The 16,430-nt window shown below is 50.2% G+C and overlaps 1 long non-coding RNA gene across 2 annotated transcripts; it reads left to right on the top strand.

The window, feature by feature from the left end:
• The first annotated feature begins 462 nt into the window (after positions 1-462).
• Positions 463-14,988, top strand: LOC126939072 (uncharacterized). Of its 2 annotated transcripts, XR_007720294.1 has the most exons (8): positions 463-600; positions 7,952-8,020; positions 10,083-10,230; positions 11,412-11,454; positions 12,371-12,415; positions 12,916-13,001; positions 13,399-13,496; positions 14,874-14,988. It is a non-coding gene; the product is annotated as an uncharacterized LOC126939072 (long non-coding RNA). The 2 variants fall into 2 exon arrangements; XR_007720295.1 differs by lacking the exon at positions 11,412-11,454.
• The last annotated feature ends 1,442 nt before the right edge of the window (positions 14,989-16,430 follow it).

Raw genomic sequence — 16,430 nt, 5'->3', positions numbered from 1 at the left:
CCTCCCCCGCAGGGACCCCTTCCCCGAGCCCCCTTCATCAGCCCCCAAGGGCCCTCCCGGTCCCCTCCCGCAGGGTTCTGCGGGCGGCATCATTGCACTGGGCGTCTGGAGAGGGTCCGGGTCCGGGCTGGGTGGGGCCGAGCTGTCCTCCGCCCTTCTTCCCCGCGCTGCGGTCCCGCGCCCGCGCCGCCGCCAGCCGCTCCCCGCCTCCGCACGGAGGCCCCCGCGGCCGCCGAGCTCCCAGCCGCCGCCAAGGGCCGGCCCCCACAGCGGCCCGGGCCCTCGGATGGCGCGACCGCCTGCGGGGCCTGCGGGGCGCTCTGCCCCCGAACCTGCAGCAGGCGGCAGCCGAGCTGGCGGCGCTGGCGGGTCCCGTGGTGAGTGCGGCTGCCCCGCGCCCAGCCCGACGCCTCCTGAGCAGCTGCCGCGCGGGGGTGGGCGCGGGCTTCCAGGAGGGAGGGCGGCTGTGAACGCGCCTTGCTTTCTGCGCCTCCGCAGTTTCTTGCTCAGTTGATCATCTTGCTCATCAGCCTCGTCAGCTCCATCTTCTGTGGACATCTGGGCAAGGTCGAGCTGGACGCTGTCACGCTCGCCGTCACGGTGGGTGCCTGATTTCGCCCCTGTAGCAGCTAACGGGCGGCCAAGGTTTAGGATTTGAGCGGTGTCCCCGGGCGCTGTGGCTCACGACGGTAATCCCGGTCCTTTGGGAGGCCCAGGTGGGAGGATCGCTTGAGCTCAGGAGTTCGAGACCAGCCTGGGCAGCATAGCAAGACCCCCGTCTCTACTAAAAATACAAAAATCTACTAAAAATACAACAATTATCCCGGCGTAGTGGCACCGCCTGTGGTCTTAGCTACTCGGGAGACTGAGAGAGGAGGATCGCTTGTGCCCAGGAGATGGAGGCTGCAGTGGGCTGAGATCGCACCACTGCACTCCAGCCTTGGCAAGAGAGCAAGACCCTGTTTCAAAATCGAACACACAAGGCCGGGCGCGGTGGCTAACTCCTGTAATCCCAGCCAGCACTTTGGGAGGCCGAAGTGGGCGGATCACCTGAGGTCAGGAGTTCGAGACCAGCCTGGCCAATATGGCAAAACCCCCCTCTACTAAAAATACAAAAATTAGCCGGGTGTGGTGGCAGGCACCTGTAATCCCAGTTATTCGGGAGGCTGAGGCACGAAAACCGCTTGAACCCAGGGGCCTGAGGTTGCAGTGAGGCGGAATTTTGCCACTGCACTCCAGCCTGGGTAACAGAAGGAGACTCCGTCTCAAAAAAAAAAAAAAAAAAAAAAAAAGGAAAGAAAAAAAATCAATTTGAGTTGTATCATGTCTTATGCATCTTCGTTTACAGGTCTGGCACTGACCTGTGGCTTACCATTACCTGATTAGATTTGGAAGGAGCTTGTGTCAATACTTAGAAAAGGGTAAAACTGAAAAAACTGCACTTTTTTCTATTATGAAATTCAATCAGCAGACTTTTAGGTAATTTAGGTTGTTTGCCATTAATTGGATTACACAGTGCATTCAGCTCCTACCCTTTTACCCTTGTGGAAAAGCCTCTCCCTCGGGTTGAAATCATGCTTCCTGGGACGTCTCTTCCCTGGCTTTTGTTAGTGATGTGGAAAGTTGCTTCTTCCTGCGCGTTTCATCCAGGATTTCAGAGAACGTGGGAAACACTTCTGCTGGTGATGGTAGGTGGCTTTCCCCAGTCTCGGAAAATGTCCCCTGTGTCCCCGTGAGGTGGGAACACACCCTAAGAACACGGAGGGCCACCGGAGCTTCTCATTTGGCTTCATGGGAGAGAAGACCTTGCCAGGTAGAATCAGTCACATTTTATTTACAGGTCTGTTATTTGGTGAGCTAATTGGGTTAAGGGACATTTTTGCTTCCTTTGAAACTTTAGACTGGGGCTCTAGGAAGAGGCACAAAGGCAGAAGAGATTCGTATACATGGCTGGTGGGGACATTTCCTGCTGTGTCCCTGCAGGGCCCAGGATTGGGGTCCAACTTTTCTGATCACTGCTTGCCAACCATCACTGCGCCCAGGGCGCTCCCTCGGTTCACTTCTGAGCCGTCTGTCACTCCTCCCTGTGGATGACGTCTAATGGCCAGTCAGCTGCCTCGTTCAAGAGGACTCAGCACCTGGGTGTCCATTCTTCTCCTCTCCCCGCTTCTGCTGTCATCCCTGGGGCGTGGGCCCGACCCTGTGGCCCACAGTTACAGCTTTCGTTTTTGAAAGGGTTCAAGACCATGTAATTGGCTGAAAATGTCCACATAGGTACAATGACCAGATAGCCACCTACTCTTAACCTAGGATTGAGAAACTGGGGACTTCACCTGGAGACTTCGGGGTCTTGTTTTAAGAGCAGGAGGATGCACTCGGTGTTAACGAAGTCGGCCCAGCAGGGAAAGCAGCACAGCATGAGGATGAGGACTCCTCTCTGCATATGATCCCCACGCGCTTGAGGTTCTTGCCTCCAAAGGACTTGAGGAAACAAATGCGCTGCTAACAGCATATGCCGGGCAGGCCGAGGCTGGAGGCCCGCACCACAAGCAGCCCCTCCCAGGGGTGCCCGCCCGCCGCCCAGGCAGCCCTGTTTCCCATCATCTGCTCCCGCCCTCCCCACCAACAGCTGACAGCATTGGGGGAGCTTCTGAGCCAGGGACAACCAGTGAGCCAGCTGGCCCCTGTGGCATTTGACACGTGTCCTGGGACAATGTGTCCCTGCTCCCAGAAGCTGGGACTGTTAGCATGGAGGGTATAGGCAGCAGAAACTGAAGCTTAGAAGAGAGTTTTCAACATTGGGGGAGACAGATGCTGCAGGAGAGCGTGTGCTGTGGTAGAAGGTGAAGTTGTGGGGGACTCTGAGGGCCAGGGATACTGGGGGAGGGTGCAGAGGAAGAAAAGCACACACTGTAGGCTGAGAAGGGCGGCTAGGGAGGCGGCAAGAATTTTGGGGGGTGGTAGGTCATGGAGGCCAAGGCAGTGCTCTAGAAAGCAGGGATGGCTAAGTGGATTAAGGACGGCCAAGGGCTTACCTGAGGATTTTGTCACAGGAGGCTGGGAAGAGGCCAGGCCCAGTAGGCTGGGCAGGAACGAACAAGGCATCAATGGGAGCTGAGTCAGGAGTACAGGCCAGGCCTGAGTGCAAAGAACACCTTCAAGAAGCTTGGCTTGAAGGAGGCCAAGAGGGAAGGAGGGGTGGTGGTGAGGGAGGGCGATTTTAGGGTATGGGAGACCAGACTGGGAGAAACAAAGGACAAAATGCCCTTGAGCAGGTGGCCCCAGAGGACAGCACTAGTCAAGCTGACTCTGCTGTTTTTTTGTTTTTGTTTTCGTTTTTTTGTTTTTTTTGAGATGAAATCTCGCTCTGTCGCCCAGGCTGCAGTGGTGAGATCTTGGCTCACTGCAACCTCTGCCTCCCAGATTCAAGCGATTCTCCCAATGCAGCCTCCTGAGGAGCTGGGATTACAGGCGTCCACCACCATGCCTGGCTAATTTTTGTATTTTTAGTAGAGACAGGGTTTCACCATGTTGGTCAAAATTGTCTCGACAACTTAGTTGAAATACCACTGCCCTTGGTCAAAGGCGGAGGAGTGCAGAGCCCCTTATACGGAACGGGCTACAGAAATTCCTGTGGTTAGGCTGGGCACAGTGGCTCACGCTTGTAATCCCAGCACTTTGGGAGGTTGAGGCGGGCAGATCACCTGAAGTCAGGAGGTCGAGACCAGCCTGACCAACATGGCGAAACCCCGTCTCTACTAAAAATACAAAAATTAGCCAGGCGTGGTGGTGGGTGCCTGTAGTCCCAGCTACTTGTGAGGCTGAGGCAGGAGAATCTCTTGAACCCGGTAGGCAGAGGTTGCAGTGAGATATTCTAGGAAGAGAACAGACTAATTTTTAAGATAACTGTGAAAACAAAATTTTTTACCTTTAGACAAATGTTCATAATATAAAAGGATTAACAAAAGTGTTTTTTTAAATAAAAGAACATTTATTTATATTCCACCTTGTTCCACAAATAATTTGAACTAGTTTACACAAACACTTCCCTAAAAGAAGGATAAATAAATAGCTGTTAGAATTGGGTCAAAGAAACATGGATGGAAAAGCCTGGAGCCGGGGGTGAGTTGGCATGGGATAGCCTGGAAATCGTGCTGAGGTTTTTTTTTTTTTTTTTTTTTTTTTGAGACAGAGTCTTGCTATGTCACCCAGGTTGGAGTGCAGTGGCCGGATCTCAGCTCACTGCAAGCTCCGCCTCCCAGGTTTACACCATTCTCCTGCCTCAGCCTCCCGAGTAGCTGGGACTACAGGCGCCCGCCACCTCGCCCGACTAGTTTTTTGTATTTTTTTTTTTAGTAGAGACGGGGTTTCACCGTGTTAGCCAGGATGGTCTCGATCTCCTGACCTCGTGATCCGCCCGTCTCGGCCTCCCAAAGTGCTTCGATTACAGGCTTGAGCCACCATGCCTGGCCCGTGCTGAGGTTTTATGGAAGCCTTGATTTGCGGGAAGGGCAGGCCTGGGTACTGAGCCTCAGCCACATTCCCCTTGACCCTCAGAAGGCAGACACCACGACATGGAGCGTGGTAATCTGGGCAGCTTGCCGCCAGAGACAGAGTAGCAATTTTTGTTCCATCTTTTATAAAGTTATGTGTTGTAAGCAAGAGGTCTAACGTCAGAGCTGAGTTTGATAAAAGCTTGTGACAGCGGAAGCCGCAGGGCCCAAGGCCGTGGTCCTGCTTACATGGTTAGACTGAGTCCTGGGGGAGAGTAACACATTTCTCATTTCTTTGTGCTGGGAGTATTCAATATCTTCTTTTCTTTTATTTCTTTCTCCTTTTTTTTTTGAGACAGGATCTTGCTCTGTCACCCAGACTGGAGTGCAGTGGCACAATCACAGCTCACTGCAGCCTCAAACTCCTGGGCTCAAGTGATTGTCCCACCTCAGCCTTCTAAGTAGCTAGAACCACAGTTGTGTGCTACCATGTCCAGCTAATTTTTTTTTTTTTTTTTTTTTTTTTTTTTTAAGACAGAGTCTTGCTCTGTTATCGAGGCTGGAGTGCAGTGACTCACTGCAACCTCCATCTCCCAGATTCAAACGATTCTCCTGCCTCAGCCTCCCGAGTAGCTGGGACTACAGGCATGTGCCAACACACCCGGCTAATTTTTGTATTTTTAGTAGAGACAGGGTTTCACTGTATTGGCCAGGCTGGTCTCGAACTCCTGACCTCAGATGATCCACCTGCCTCGGCCTCCCGGAGTGCTGGGATTACAGGTGTGAGCCACAACACCCGGCCAATGTCCAGCTAATTTTTAAAAGTTTTGTAGAGATGGGGTCTGGTCATGTTGCCCAGGCTTCAGTATCCTTCCAGCTATTTGAAGCTATCTGTGATTGTTTACTGCAGTCATCCTGCAGTGTGGTGAACACAGGCCTATTCCTTCTGTTTAACTGTAACTTTGTATCCTTTAACACATCTCTTCCTATCCCCTCCATCCCCCTTACCCTCCTATGTGACTTTTTTTTTTTTTTTTTTTTGAGACAGAGTCTTGCTCTGTTGCCCAGGCTGGAGTGCAGGGGCACTGTCTCGGCTCACTGCAACCTCTGCCTCCCAGGTTCAAACAATTCTTGTGCCTCAGCTTCCTGAGTAGCTGGGACTACAGGTACGTACCACCACTCCCAGCTAATTTTTGCAGTTTTAGTAGAGATGGGTTTTGCCATGTTGACTGGGCTGCTCTTGAATGCCTGGCCTCAAGTGATCTGCCCACCTCGGCTTCCCAAAGTGCTAGGATTACAGATGTGAGCCACCGTGCCCAGCTCTGTGTGACTTTTTAAAACACAAAACTTTTCATAAATTGGCATGCTTTACCTTTCTGTTTTCCTGGCAGTCTAAGGGGTTTGGGAGCTTTAGTCATGCCCCTCTCCCCTGGCTGGAATTCAGTGTTGCAGTGTGAGTGTATCCTCATTGTGCCACAGCCCTCCTGGGGCACGGTTAGATGGAGACCCCGGTCTCGTGGGGTCCCACTGGGCAGTGTGTGTGTGGCCTGTCAGTTACATGGTGGGGGCTGGAGTTTGTGTTTACCAGGCCAGAGTCGTGGTCAGTGAAGAAGCTAACTCACATCACCACTAACTGTGAGACCCAGGACGCAAGCGAGGGTCTTTCAGCCCCTCACCCTGCGAGCCTCTTGCGCCCTACTTGCAGGCTACACTATGTGGCCTTGATTGTCAGGGACTGGGTGAAGTCTGGTCAAGAGGGTGACACAACTAGTCCTGTTCCTCACTGGAGGACGAAAGCTTGGGATCTGGGAATCAACCCAAATGTCCATCAGTGACAGACTGGATTAAGAAAATGTGGCACACTGGCCGAGCGCGGTGGCTCACGCCTGTAATCCCAGCACTTTGGGAGGCCGAGGCAGGCGGATCACAAGGTCAGGAGATCGAGACCACGGTGAAACCCTGTCTCTACTAAAAATACAAAAAATTAGCCGGGTGCGGTGGTGGGCGCCTGTAGTCCCAGCTACTCAGGAGGCTGAGGCAGGAGAATGTTGTGAACCCGGGAGGCGGAGCTTGCAGTGAGCCAAGATTGCGCCACTGCACTCCAGCCTGGGCGACAGAGCAAGACTCTGTCTCAAAAAAAAAAAAAAGAAAAAAGAAAATGTGGCACATATACACCATGGAATACTATGCAGCCATAAAAAAGGATGAGTTTGTATCCTTTGTAGGGACATGGATGCAGCTGGAAACCATCATTCTCAGCAAACTATCGCAAGAACAGAAAACCAAACACCGCATGTTCTCACTCATAGGTGGGAACTGAACAATGAGATCACTTGGACTCGGGAAGGGGAACATCACACACCAGGGCCTATCACGGGGAGGGGGGAGGGGGGAAGGATTGCATTGGGAGTTATACCTGATGTAAATGACGAGTTAATGGGTGCTGACAAGTTGATGGGTGCAGCACACCAACATGGCACAAGTATACATATGTAACAAACCTGCACGTTATGCACATGTACCCTAGAACTTAAAGTATAATTAAAAAAAAAAAAACCTTGGGATCTGAAACCAGACGTCCCAGACTCAGGTCACCATCTGAGTAACTTGGGCAAGGGACATACACTTTGATACACTTTGTGTAACTCATGCTACCCAATACAAAAAATGAGATGAGTGGTCCTAGCACCATGTGCATGAGGGGCTTAGGGCAGTGCCTGGCACATAGTATGTGCTCAATAGAAGTTTGCTGTTATTATTACTAACTGCACATCCTACTGGCAGATCGGGGCATCACCTTTAGATGTTAACCACAACCTAACTTTATTTATTTTTTATGTTTTTGAGACAGGGTCTCACTCTGTCACCCAGGTTAGAGTGCAATGGCATGATCTTGGCTCACTGCAGCCTTCACCTCCTGGGTTCAAGCGATTCTCCTGCCGCAGCTTCCCAAGTAACTGGGATTACAGGTGCCTGCCATCATGCCCGGCCAATTTTGTATTTTTAGTAGAGATGGGGTTTCACCATGTTGGTCAGGCTGGTCTCAAACTCCTGACCACAAGTGATCTACCCGCCTTGGCCTCCCAAAGTGCTGGGATTACAGGCGTGAGCCACCGCACCCGGCCCACAACTTAACTGTAAATATAGAAATTATAATGTGCTATACTGTTTAAGAAAAACTAGGTTTCATATTTCCCCAGTTGACACAAGGTGGTTATCGTCCTTTAGTCAGAAGGTACATTTTTGTTCAATAATCAATAAGGATAGATGTAGACACCCATTTGATCTAAAATACAGCATACATTTAAAATACAGCCTTGGCCTCCATGACCTCCCGCCCCCCGAAGTTCTTTAGAGACAAGCTTGTTGAGGTTCCTCCATGAAGAGGGAGCTGTCTGATGTGACCCTGAACTGGCGTCGCCTCCAGAACATCTGCCACACCGGCTCTGTTGTTGCAGGTGGCGAAGGTTACTGGGATTGCAGTTGGCATCGGCCTAGCCTCAGCTCGTGACACCTTCATGTCTCAGGTGAGGACCACCCTCCCCCACATACCGTTTTTTGGCAGTTACCTTTCATAATAGAGACTTTCTAGGACCATCCACCCTATGGGTTTTGTTGCGTTTTATTTGTCAAATACAGATGGTCCCCGACTTCGATTTTTCAGCTTCGCGATGGTACAACAGCGACACGTGTTCAGTAGCTGCACTTCAAGCCCCATACAACCATTCTGCTTTCCACTTTCGGTACCCTCCAGTAGATTCCATGAGAGAGTCAACACTGTATCACAAATAGGCTTTATCTAAGATGATTTTACTCAGCTGTGGGCTAATGTAAGCGTTCTGAGCACGTTTAAAGTGGGCCAGGCTACACTGTAATGTTTGGTAGGTTAGATGCATTCAATGCATTTTCAACTCATGATATTTCTAATTTACAGTTGTGAGGTAGCTAGGTAGCCCGTTGTAAATCATGGAGAATCTTTTTAAAACATTTTATTTTATTTTATTTTATTTTATTTTGAGATGGAGTCTCGCTCTGTTGCCCAGGCTGGAGTGCAGTGGCCGGATCTCAGCTCACTGCAAGCTCTGCCTCCCGGGTTTATGCCATTCTCCTGCCTCAGCCTCCCGAGTAGCTGGGACTACAGGCGCCCGCCACCTCACCCGGCTAGATTTTTGTATTTTTTAGTAGAGACGGGGTTTCACCGTGTTAGCCAGGATGGTCTCGATCTCCTGACCTCGTGATCTGCCCGCCTCGGCCTCCCAAAGTGCTGAGATTACAGGCTTGAGCCACCGCGCCTGGCCTAAAACATTTTATTTCTATTTTTGGAGGCAAGGTCTCCCTATGTTGCCCAGGCAGGTTGGACTTGAACTCCTGGGCTCAAGAGATCCTCCTGCCTCAGCCTCCCATGTAGCTGGGACTACTGGAGCAAACATCTGTTCCTGGCTGCAAATGACTGGAAATACAACCAGGGTCGGCTGGGTGCAGTGGCTCACGCCTGTAACCCCAGCCCTTTGGGATGCCAAGGTAGCAGATCTGACCTGAGGTCAGAAGTTCGAGATCAGCCTGGCCAACATGATGAAACCCCATCTCTACTAAAAATACAATGGTGGTGGGCGCCTGTAATCCCAGCTACTCAGGAGGCTGAGGTTGGAGAATCACTTGAATCTGGGAGGTGGAGGTTGCAGTGAGCCGAGATCCCGCCACTGCACTCCAGCCTGGGCAACAGAGCGAGACTCCATCTCAAAAAACAAAAACAAAAAACAGCAGTCAGCTTGACTAGTGCTGTCCTCTGGGGCCACCTGCTCAAGGGCATTTTGTCCTTTGTTCCTCCCACTCTGGTCTCCCATACCCTAAAATCGCCCTCCCTCACCACCATCCCTCCTTCCCTGCTGGCCTCCTTCAGGCCAAGCTTCTTGAAGGTGTTCTTTGCACTCAGGCCTGGCCTGCACTCCTGACTAAGCCCCCATTGATGCCTTGTTCGTTCCTGCCCAGCTCACTGGGCCTGGCTTCTTCCCGGCCTCCTGTGACAAAATCCTCAGGTGACCGCTTGGCCGTCCTTATTCCATTTGGACATTCCTGCTTTCTAGAGCACTGCCTTGGCCTCCATGACCTCCCACCCCCCGAAGTTCTTGCCGCCTCCCTAACTGCCCTTCTCAGCCTACAGTGTGTGCTTTTCTTCCTCTGCACCCTACCCCAGTATCCCTGGCCCTCAGAGTCCCCCACAACTTCACCTTCTACCATGGCACACGCTCTCCTGCAGCATCTGTCTCCCCCAATGTTGAAAACTCTCTTCTAAGCTTCAGTTTCTGCTGCCTATACCCTCCATGTTAACAGTCCCAGCTCCTGGGAGCAGGGACACATTGTCCCAGGACACGTGTCAAATGCCACAGGGGCCAGCTGGCTCACTGGTTGTCCCTGGCTCAGAAGCTCCCCCAATGCTGTCAGCTGTTGGTGGGGAGGGCGGGAGCAGATGGTGGGAAACGGGGCTGCCTGGGCGGCGGGCGGGCACCCCTGGGAGGGGCTGCTTGTGGTGCGGGCCCCCAGCCTCGGCCTGCCCCAACATATGCTGTTAGCAGCGTTTGTTTCCTCAAGTCCTTTGGAGGCAGAAACCTCAAGTGCATGGGGATCATATGCAGATAGGAATCCTCATCCTCATGCTGTGCTGCTTTCCCTGCTGGGCCGACTTCATCAATACCGAGCGCATCCTCCTGCTCTTAAAACAAGACCCCGAAGTCTCCAGGTGAGGTCCCCTGTTTCTCAGTCCTAGGTTAAAAGTAAGTGGCTATCTGGTCATTGTACCTATGTGGACATTTTCGGCCAATTACATGGTCTTGAACCCTTTAAAAATTGAAAGCTAGCCAGGCGCGGTGGCTCACGCCTGTAATCCCAGCACTTTGGGAGGCTGAGGCGGGTGGATCATCTGAGGTCAGGAGTTCAAGACCAGCCTGGCTGACATGGTGAAACCCCGTCTCTACTAAAAATACAAAAAAATTAGCTGGGCGTGGTGGTAGGCGCCTGTAATCCCAGCTACTCGGGAGGCTGAGGTAGGAGAATTGCTTGAACCCGGGAGGCGGAGGTTGCAGTGAGCCAAGATCGCACCATTGCATTCCAGCCTGGGCGACAAGAGCAAAACTCCATCTCAAAAAAAAAAAGGAAGCTGTGACTGTGGACCATAGGGTCTTGGGGCTGCAGGGACCACCTGACCCTGGGTGACAAGATACTGGACCAGGGTGTTATGTGCCTGGCCTGTCTCCCGTTCACCAAGTCCCTCCATTTTGCTGTGTGGCAAATGCATAGAATACTTTTCCCCTGAAGTAGAATAGCAGTGTAATCGCCTTCATGTATGACTTTAGAGTTGGGTTTTTTCTTTAACCTGTCATTCCAGCGTATTCTCTGGTATTGTCCTTGGGGCACGTGGTCCTTTCTAGAAGACTGTCTCGCTCAGTGTTAGGTGGCCCTGACACTTTCAAATGGTTTCTGAATTTTGCCCAAGTTTTAGTTCCTTTTGCTGTGTTCACTCCACCTTTTATGCTAAGAATGAGCTGAAAAATGGAAAGTGGTCAGGCTTCCCCTTAGATAGCAGACGTTTAGTAGACTTAGTGTCATGTTGGTGTAGGTTGAAGAAAAACACTTAAAGTTATTAAGTTTCTCCCATTTTTAAGCTGGGTCCGGTGGCTCACATCTGTAATCCCAGCACTTTGGGAGGCCAAGGCAGGAGGATCGCTTGAGCCCAGAAGTTTGAGGTTACAGCGAGCTATGATGGCACCATTGTACTCCAGTCTGGGCATGAGAGTGAGACCTTGTCTCTAAAAAATAATTTTTAATTTTAATTTTTAGAAAATACTCTTGCGGGTTCAGTTTGAAGACAGTATGACCAGCAACTGTTTTAATATTAACTGAAGACGATTTTGTTTGTTTCAGGATAGCCCAAATTTATGTGCTGATTTTCATTCCTGCCCTTCTTGTAAGTTTCAAGGCTGCTGTGTCTCATGACATGAAGCAGGTCACAGGTGTCGCCCTGCACATGCCCCTTCCCCCCACCCTCGTTTGTTTCTCCATCTTGGTGCAGTTCATGCCAAAAGCCCAACATGTATTTCTTGGCCCTATTCTCCCTCCCTTGCTGACTCTCAGGACATGTCCCACTCTGATGTCCAGTAGCTTAAATTAAAGTCAAAGATTGGGCCGGGTGCGGGGGCTCACGCCTGTAATCCCAGCACTTTGGGAGGCCGGGGCAGGTGGATCACGAGGTCAGGAGATGGAGACCATCCTGGCTAACATGGTGAAACCCTGTCTGTACTAAAAATACAAAAAAATTAGCCGGGTGGTGGCAGGTGCCTGTAGTCCCAGCTACTCGGGAGGCTGAGGCAGGAGAATGGCGTGAACCCAGGAGGCAGGGCTTGCAGTGAGCCGGGATTGCGCCACTGCACTCCAGCCTGGGTGACTGAGCAAGACTCCGTCTCAAAAAAAAAAAAAAAAAAAAAAAAACAAAGACAAAGATTGATGAGGGGAAGACATTTCCTTCCTGATTCCTTGTTCTACGGTTACTTCTGATTGCAAATCAACCAGAATGTTTCTGGGATCATCTAGGATTTGGGGGGTGCTGCATTCGAGCACCCTCGGAGCCCTTCAAAATGTCAAGACAGTGGCGTCTGCTTCAGCTAGTTAGAATTTGCCTGTGTCAGTTCTTCAGGGAGTACATCTTTTATCCACTCTGGAAAATTCCAAATAGTTAGTGCCCTAGCATTGTCTCATGTGAGTGAGGTTCTCTGAGATCACACATCAAGGGGAAGTGTCTTATTTAAGATTAAAAACCGGAACTAAACTAAACCATTGGAATTTATATTAATGAGAAGTGTATGTTGTTCTGTTTAAACTTACAGGCAGCATTCTTGTTCCAGCTGCAGACAAGATATTTACAAAGTCAGGTATAGATTCTTTTTATAATTTTTACTCCGTAATCCTGGAAATGTCTAGTGAATATTCGTAGGGAATGTTCTATAAAAGTAATTCACATTTTTCCCCCTTTAATTCTACCCTAGAGTTCTTTGCCTGAGAGATTGAGGCCTTGTAGGTGAATATTGTCTAGCCTGAGAGAGACGGCTGTATCAATACGTCCCATTCCCCTTTAAATCACCACCACCCCCTTCTCTCTGCAGCCTCTGCCCGACCCCTCCCCTCTCTTGGGGCTGGTGCCAACTTTGCATCTGGCCTGGGGCCTGGCTCTTGTGCTTCTGCTTTAGAGAGGAGGGCCCGGGGTTCCTACAGCCACGAGGGAGCAGCGAAGGAGGAGTCTGCGGGCAAGGTTTGGGTGGACGGTGGAGAGAAGCAGGGCTCTGCCTCCCTGGGTCCCTTCTTGTCCATCTGAGGCCGCAGCCCTCTTGCCTTGCCCAGCTTGGGTAACAGTCTGCTCTCTGTTTCAATGCAGGTACGAAAAGAGGTTTTACTGAAAGAAAATGTTTGAATAGACAGCATAAACAAAACAAATGAGTGACTGGCACCTGCAACAACAGGGTAAGCCTGTTCCGCACACCTGCTATGAAGCAGGCTGCTGGGTGTCCTGTACGCAAGAACTTAAGCAACTTGGCCCAGATAATCTTCCAAGCTGCCTCTCCTCCACTTCACACCAGGGCCCATTTGCCCTTCAGGAGCTTTTCTCTCTCTGCTGCTGTTCCGGAAACTATGACCTACCAGGTCATTCAGAAGCATCTTCAAGCTTCTGGTTGGGATGGCTAGACGCTGCACCAACGGAGGAGACTAATCTGGTCATCTCAGTTCCTGACCATTCCAGTCCTGCGTAACTTTGCCATCATTTAAATTGTTCCCTGTTTAACTGTGAGTGTTCACTTGACAGGCTAGCTAATTAGCTTTCGAAAATGTGAATGTTTTCCTATTTGTTTTGGGGTTTTAGGGCATCATCATGCCTCAAGTTATTACCGGGATTGCAGCGAATGTCATCAACGTGGGCATGAATGCCCTCTTGCTGTATGCCCTGGACCCCAGAGTGGTGTAAGTCATGACCCCTTCATTCAACAGATACTGAGTGTCTGCTGTGTGCTGTCTCCTGGCCCTGGAGCTGGGGACAGCGAGAGTGAAATCATCTGGTAGAGGGAATATGGACAGGTGGACAGGCAATAGAGTTGGGTGTTCAGGTGGTCTGTGTGCCAGGTGAGAACTGGGTGCCACAGGACCCCACAGGAGGAGCAGCCGGCTCAGGCTGTTGGAAGGAAGGTCAGTGGGTTAGTGGGTGGAGAGATAGGGATGGTGCCTGGGAAGAAGCAATGTGTAAGCTGATTGTGTGTCGAGGTGGAGTTCACCTAGAGAGGGGAGTTGCTGTGGTCTGTGAAGGCTGAAAGGGGCCACCCTAGCAAAGACAGAGTGGGGCAGACACCTTAGGGATTCTCTCAGCATCTTGGAATTGTAAGAAACTGAGCCCAATTGCATCCTTATGAAGCTTGAGGAGATGAGGGTCCCAGAAAGAAAGCACTATCGATTCGCCTGTCCCTCACTGGGGGACACTTCTGTGCATGGAGCCAGAGCGAGGCTCCTCAGTGTGGCTAGAAAGTCTTTAAAGGCTGGCTGAGGACGGAACGTAAGAACACATCAGTGAAACACACCTTCTGCTAGAAAGCTGGATGAGGCGCTGGCCCGGGAAGCTGGAGTCCCACAGGTGTGAGCACCAGTTGGATGACTCATGTCCGGAAACAGGAGGTCTGGGCCGCCCAGGTTCTCCTGGGGGGTGGGCCTCAGAAACTGTCTTAGAGGTTTCCCCAACAGATGTACACAGGGAAGCTTGGGGATATAGGAGAAAAGGAGAAGAAAATTTAGGAATAGATTAACAAAGGATAAAATGGAGGATTGTGTAGGGGAGTGGAATGGAAAAATAGACAGGAGGACAGAGTACCTGGCTCTCTATGCCAGAGTGGGGCATGGTTCTATTTGTTGTGATAAAATGTGACCTATGGAAGACGCTCCAAAGGTTATTTTCCAATACAAAGCAAATGTATTATAATCCCAGGAAACAAAACTGCTATGTCCTAGACCAGTGTTTTGAACACAGTAATGTTTGATGTATCCCTTTTAACTAATTATGTTCAGGGACTTATCTGATGGGTTAAGACTCTCACAACATGGAATGGTGATACATCTTTATGTCCTTTTGTTTTTCCATCGAGGAACAACATTTGGTTCTTCCACAAAATTTAATCTTGGTGAAAAGAAAAAAGTCTATTATACGTGGATTTGGGAAAATATTAAAAGTCCAGGAGTTCCAGCCTCATCTAATAACTGTGATTCTTACCTCAGAGCAAAAGCTTGTGGAAGGTGGCCTGTTTATTTTCATCTGGAAGGAATATACGTGCGGATAATGATGACTTTTCTTCGCAGAGGATCTGCCTGGGCCAACACCACTTCCAGTTCTCCCTGTCTGCTCTGCTTTTCCTGTATATGTGGTGGAAAAAAGTCTATGTCGACACCTGGGGAGGTAAGGGTGTGTCCGGAATTTATTCCTTCCGGTGGGTTCTCCGTCTCCCTGACTTCAAGAATGAAGCCACGGACCTTCGCGGTGAGTGTTACAGTTCTTAAAGATGGTGTGTCCAGAGTTTGTTCCTTCAGATGTTCAGATGTGTCCGGAGTTTCTTCCTTCTGATGGGTTCGTGGTCTCGCTGACTTCAAGAAAGAAGCCTGTGGCGAGTGTTACAGCTCTTAAAGGTGGCGTGGACCCAAAGAGTGAGCAACGGCAAGATTTATTGTGAAGAGCGAAAGAAGGAACCTTCCACACCATGGAAGGGGACCTGAGAGGGTTGCCCCTGCCGGCTGGGGTGGCCAGCTTTTATTCCCTTATTTGGCCCCGCCCACATCCTGCTGCTTTGTCCATTTTACAGAGTGCTGATTGGTCCATTTTACAGAGTGCTGATTGGTACATTTACATACTTTAAGCTAGACACAGAGTGCTGATTGGTGCATTTACAATCCTTTAGCTAGACACAGAGCACTGATTGGTACGTTTTTATAGAGTGCTGATTGGTGTGTTTATGATCCTTTAGCTAGACAGAAAAGTTCTCAAAGTTCCCACTTGACCCAGGAAGTCCAGCGGGCTTTACCTCTCAAGGGGACATGGATTTTTTACATTATGTGATTTGTTATTCAGAAGGATGTAATTCTGGTTTTTGGATGTTTTTCTCCCAGATTATTATTATTATCTTTTGGGAAATCTAAAAATTATAGAACAAGTTTAAGTTACTGAAAACATAAAAATTACAGGGTCAATGTGAGATTTTTAAAAACGTCCATGAAAGCAGTTTTTGTTCATAGAAGACTATTTGTAGGTACTGGGTGTTAGGAATTAATGTTTAATGAATTAAAATGACAAATACAAAATCCAGGCGGGGCGCAGTAGCTCATGTCTGTAAAACCAGCACTTTGGGAGGCCGAGGTGGGCAGATCACCTGAGGTCAGTAGTTCGAGACCAGCCTGGCCAACATGGAGAAACCCCATCTCTACTAAAAATACAAAAATTAGCCTGTAATTCCAGCACTTTGGGAGGCCAAGATGGGTGGATCACGAGATCAGGAGATTGAGACCATCTTGGCTAATGTGGTGAAACCCCGTCTCTACTAAAAATACAAAAAATTAGCCAGTCATGGTGGCGGGTGCCTACTTGGGAGGCTGAGGCAGGTGAATGGCGTGAACTGGGAGGCAGAGCCTGCAGTGAGCCGAGATTGCGCCACTGCACTCCAGCCTGGGTGACAGAGCAAGACTCTGTCTCAACAAAAAAATAATAAAATAAAATACAAAAATTAGCTGGACATGGTGGTACATGCCTGTAGTCCCAGCTACTCGGGAGGCTGAGGCAGGAGAATCGCTTGAACCTGGGAGGTGGAGACTGAGCTGAGATCACACCATCACACTCCAGCCTGGGCAACAGAGTGAGACTCCGTCTCA

This window comes from Macaca thibetana, chromosome 16 (assembly GCF_024542745.1).
Source record: "Macaca thibetana thibetana isolate TM-01 chromosome 16, ASM2454274v1, whole genome shotgun sequence".
In the NCBI taxonomy this organism is placed as follows: domain Eukaryota; kingdom Metazoa; phylum Chordata; class Mammalia; order Primates; family Cercopithecidae; genus Macaca; species Macaca thibetana.
The sequence above is the reverse complement of the archived record's forward strand: the minus strand, read 5'-3'. Positions and strand labels throughout refer to the sequence as shown.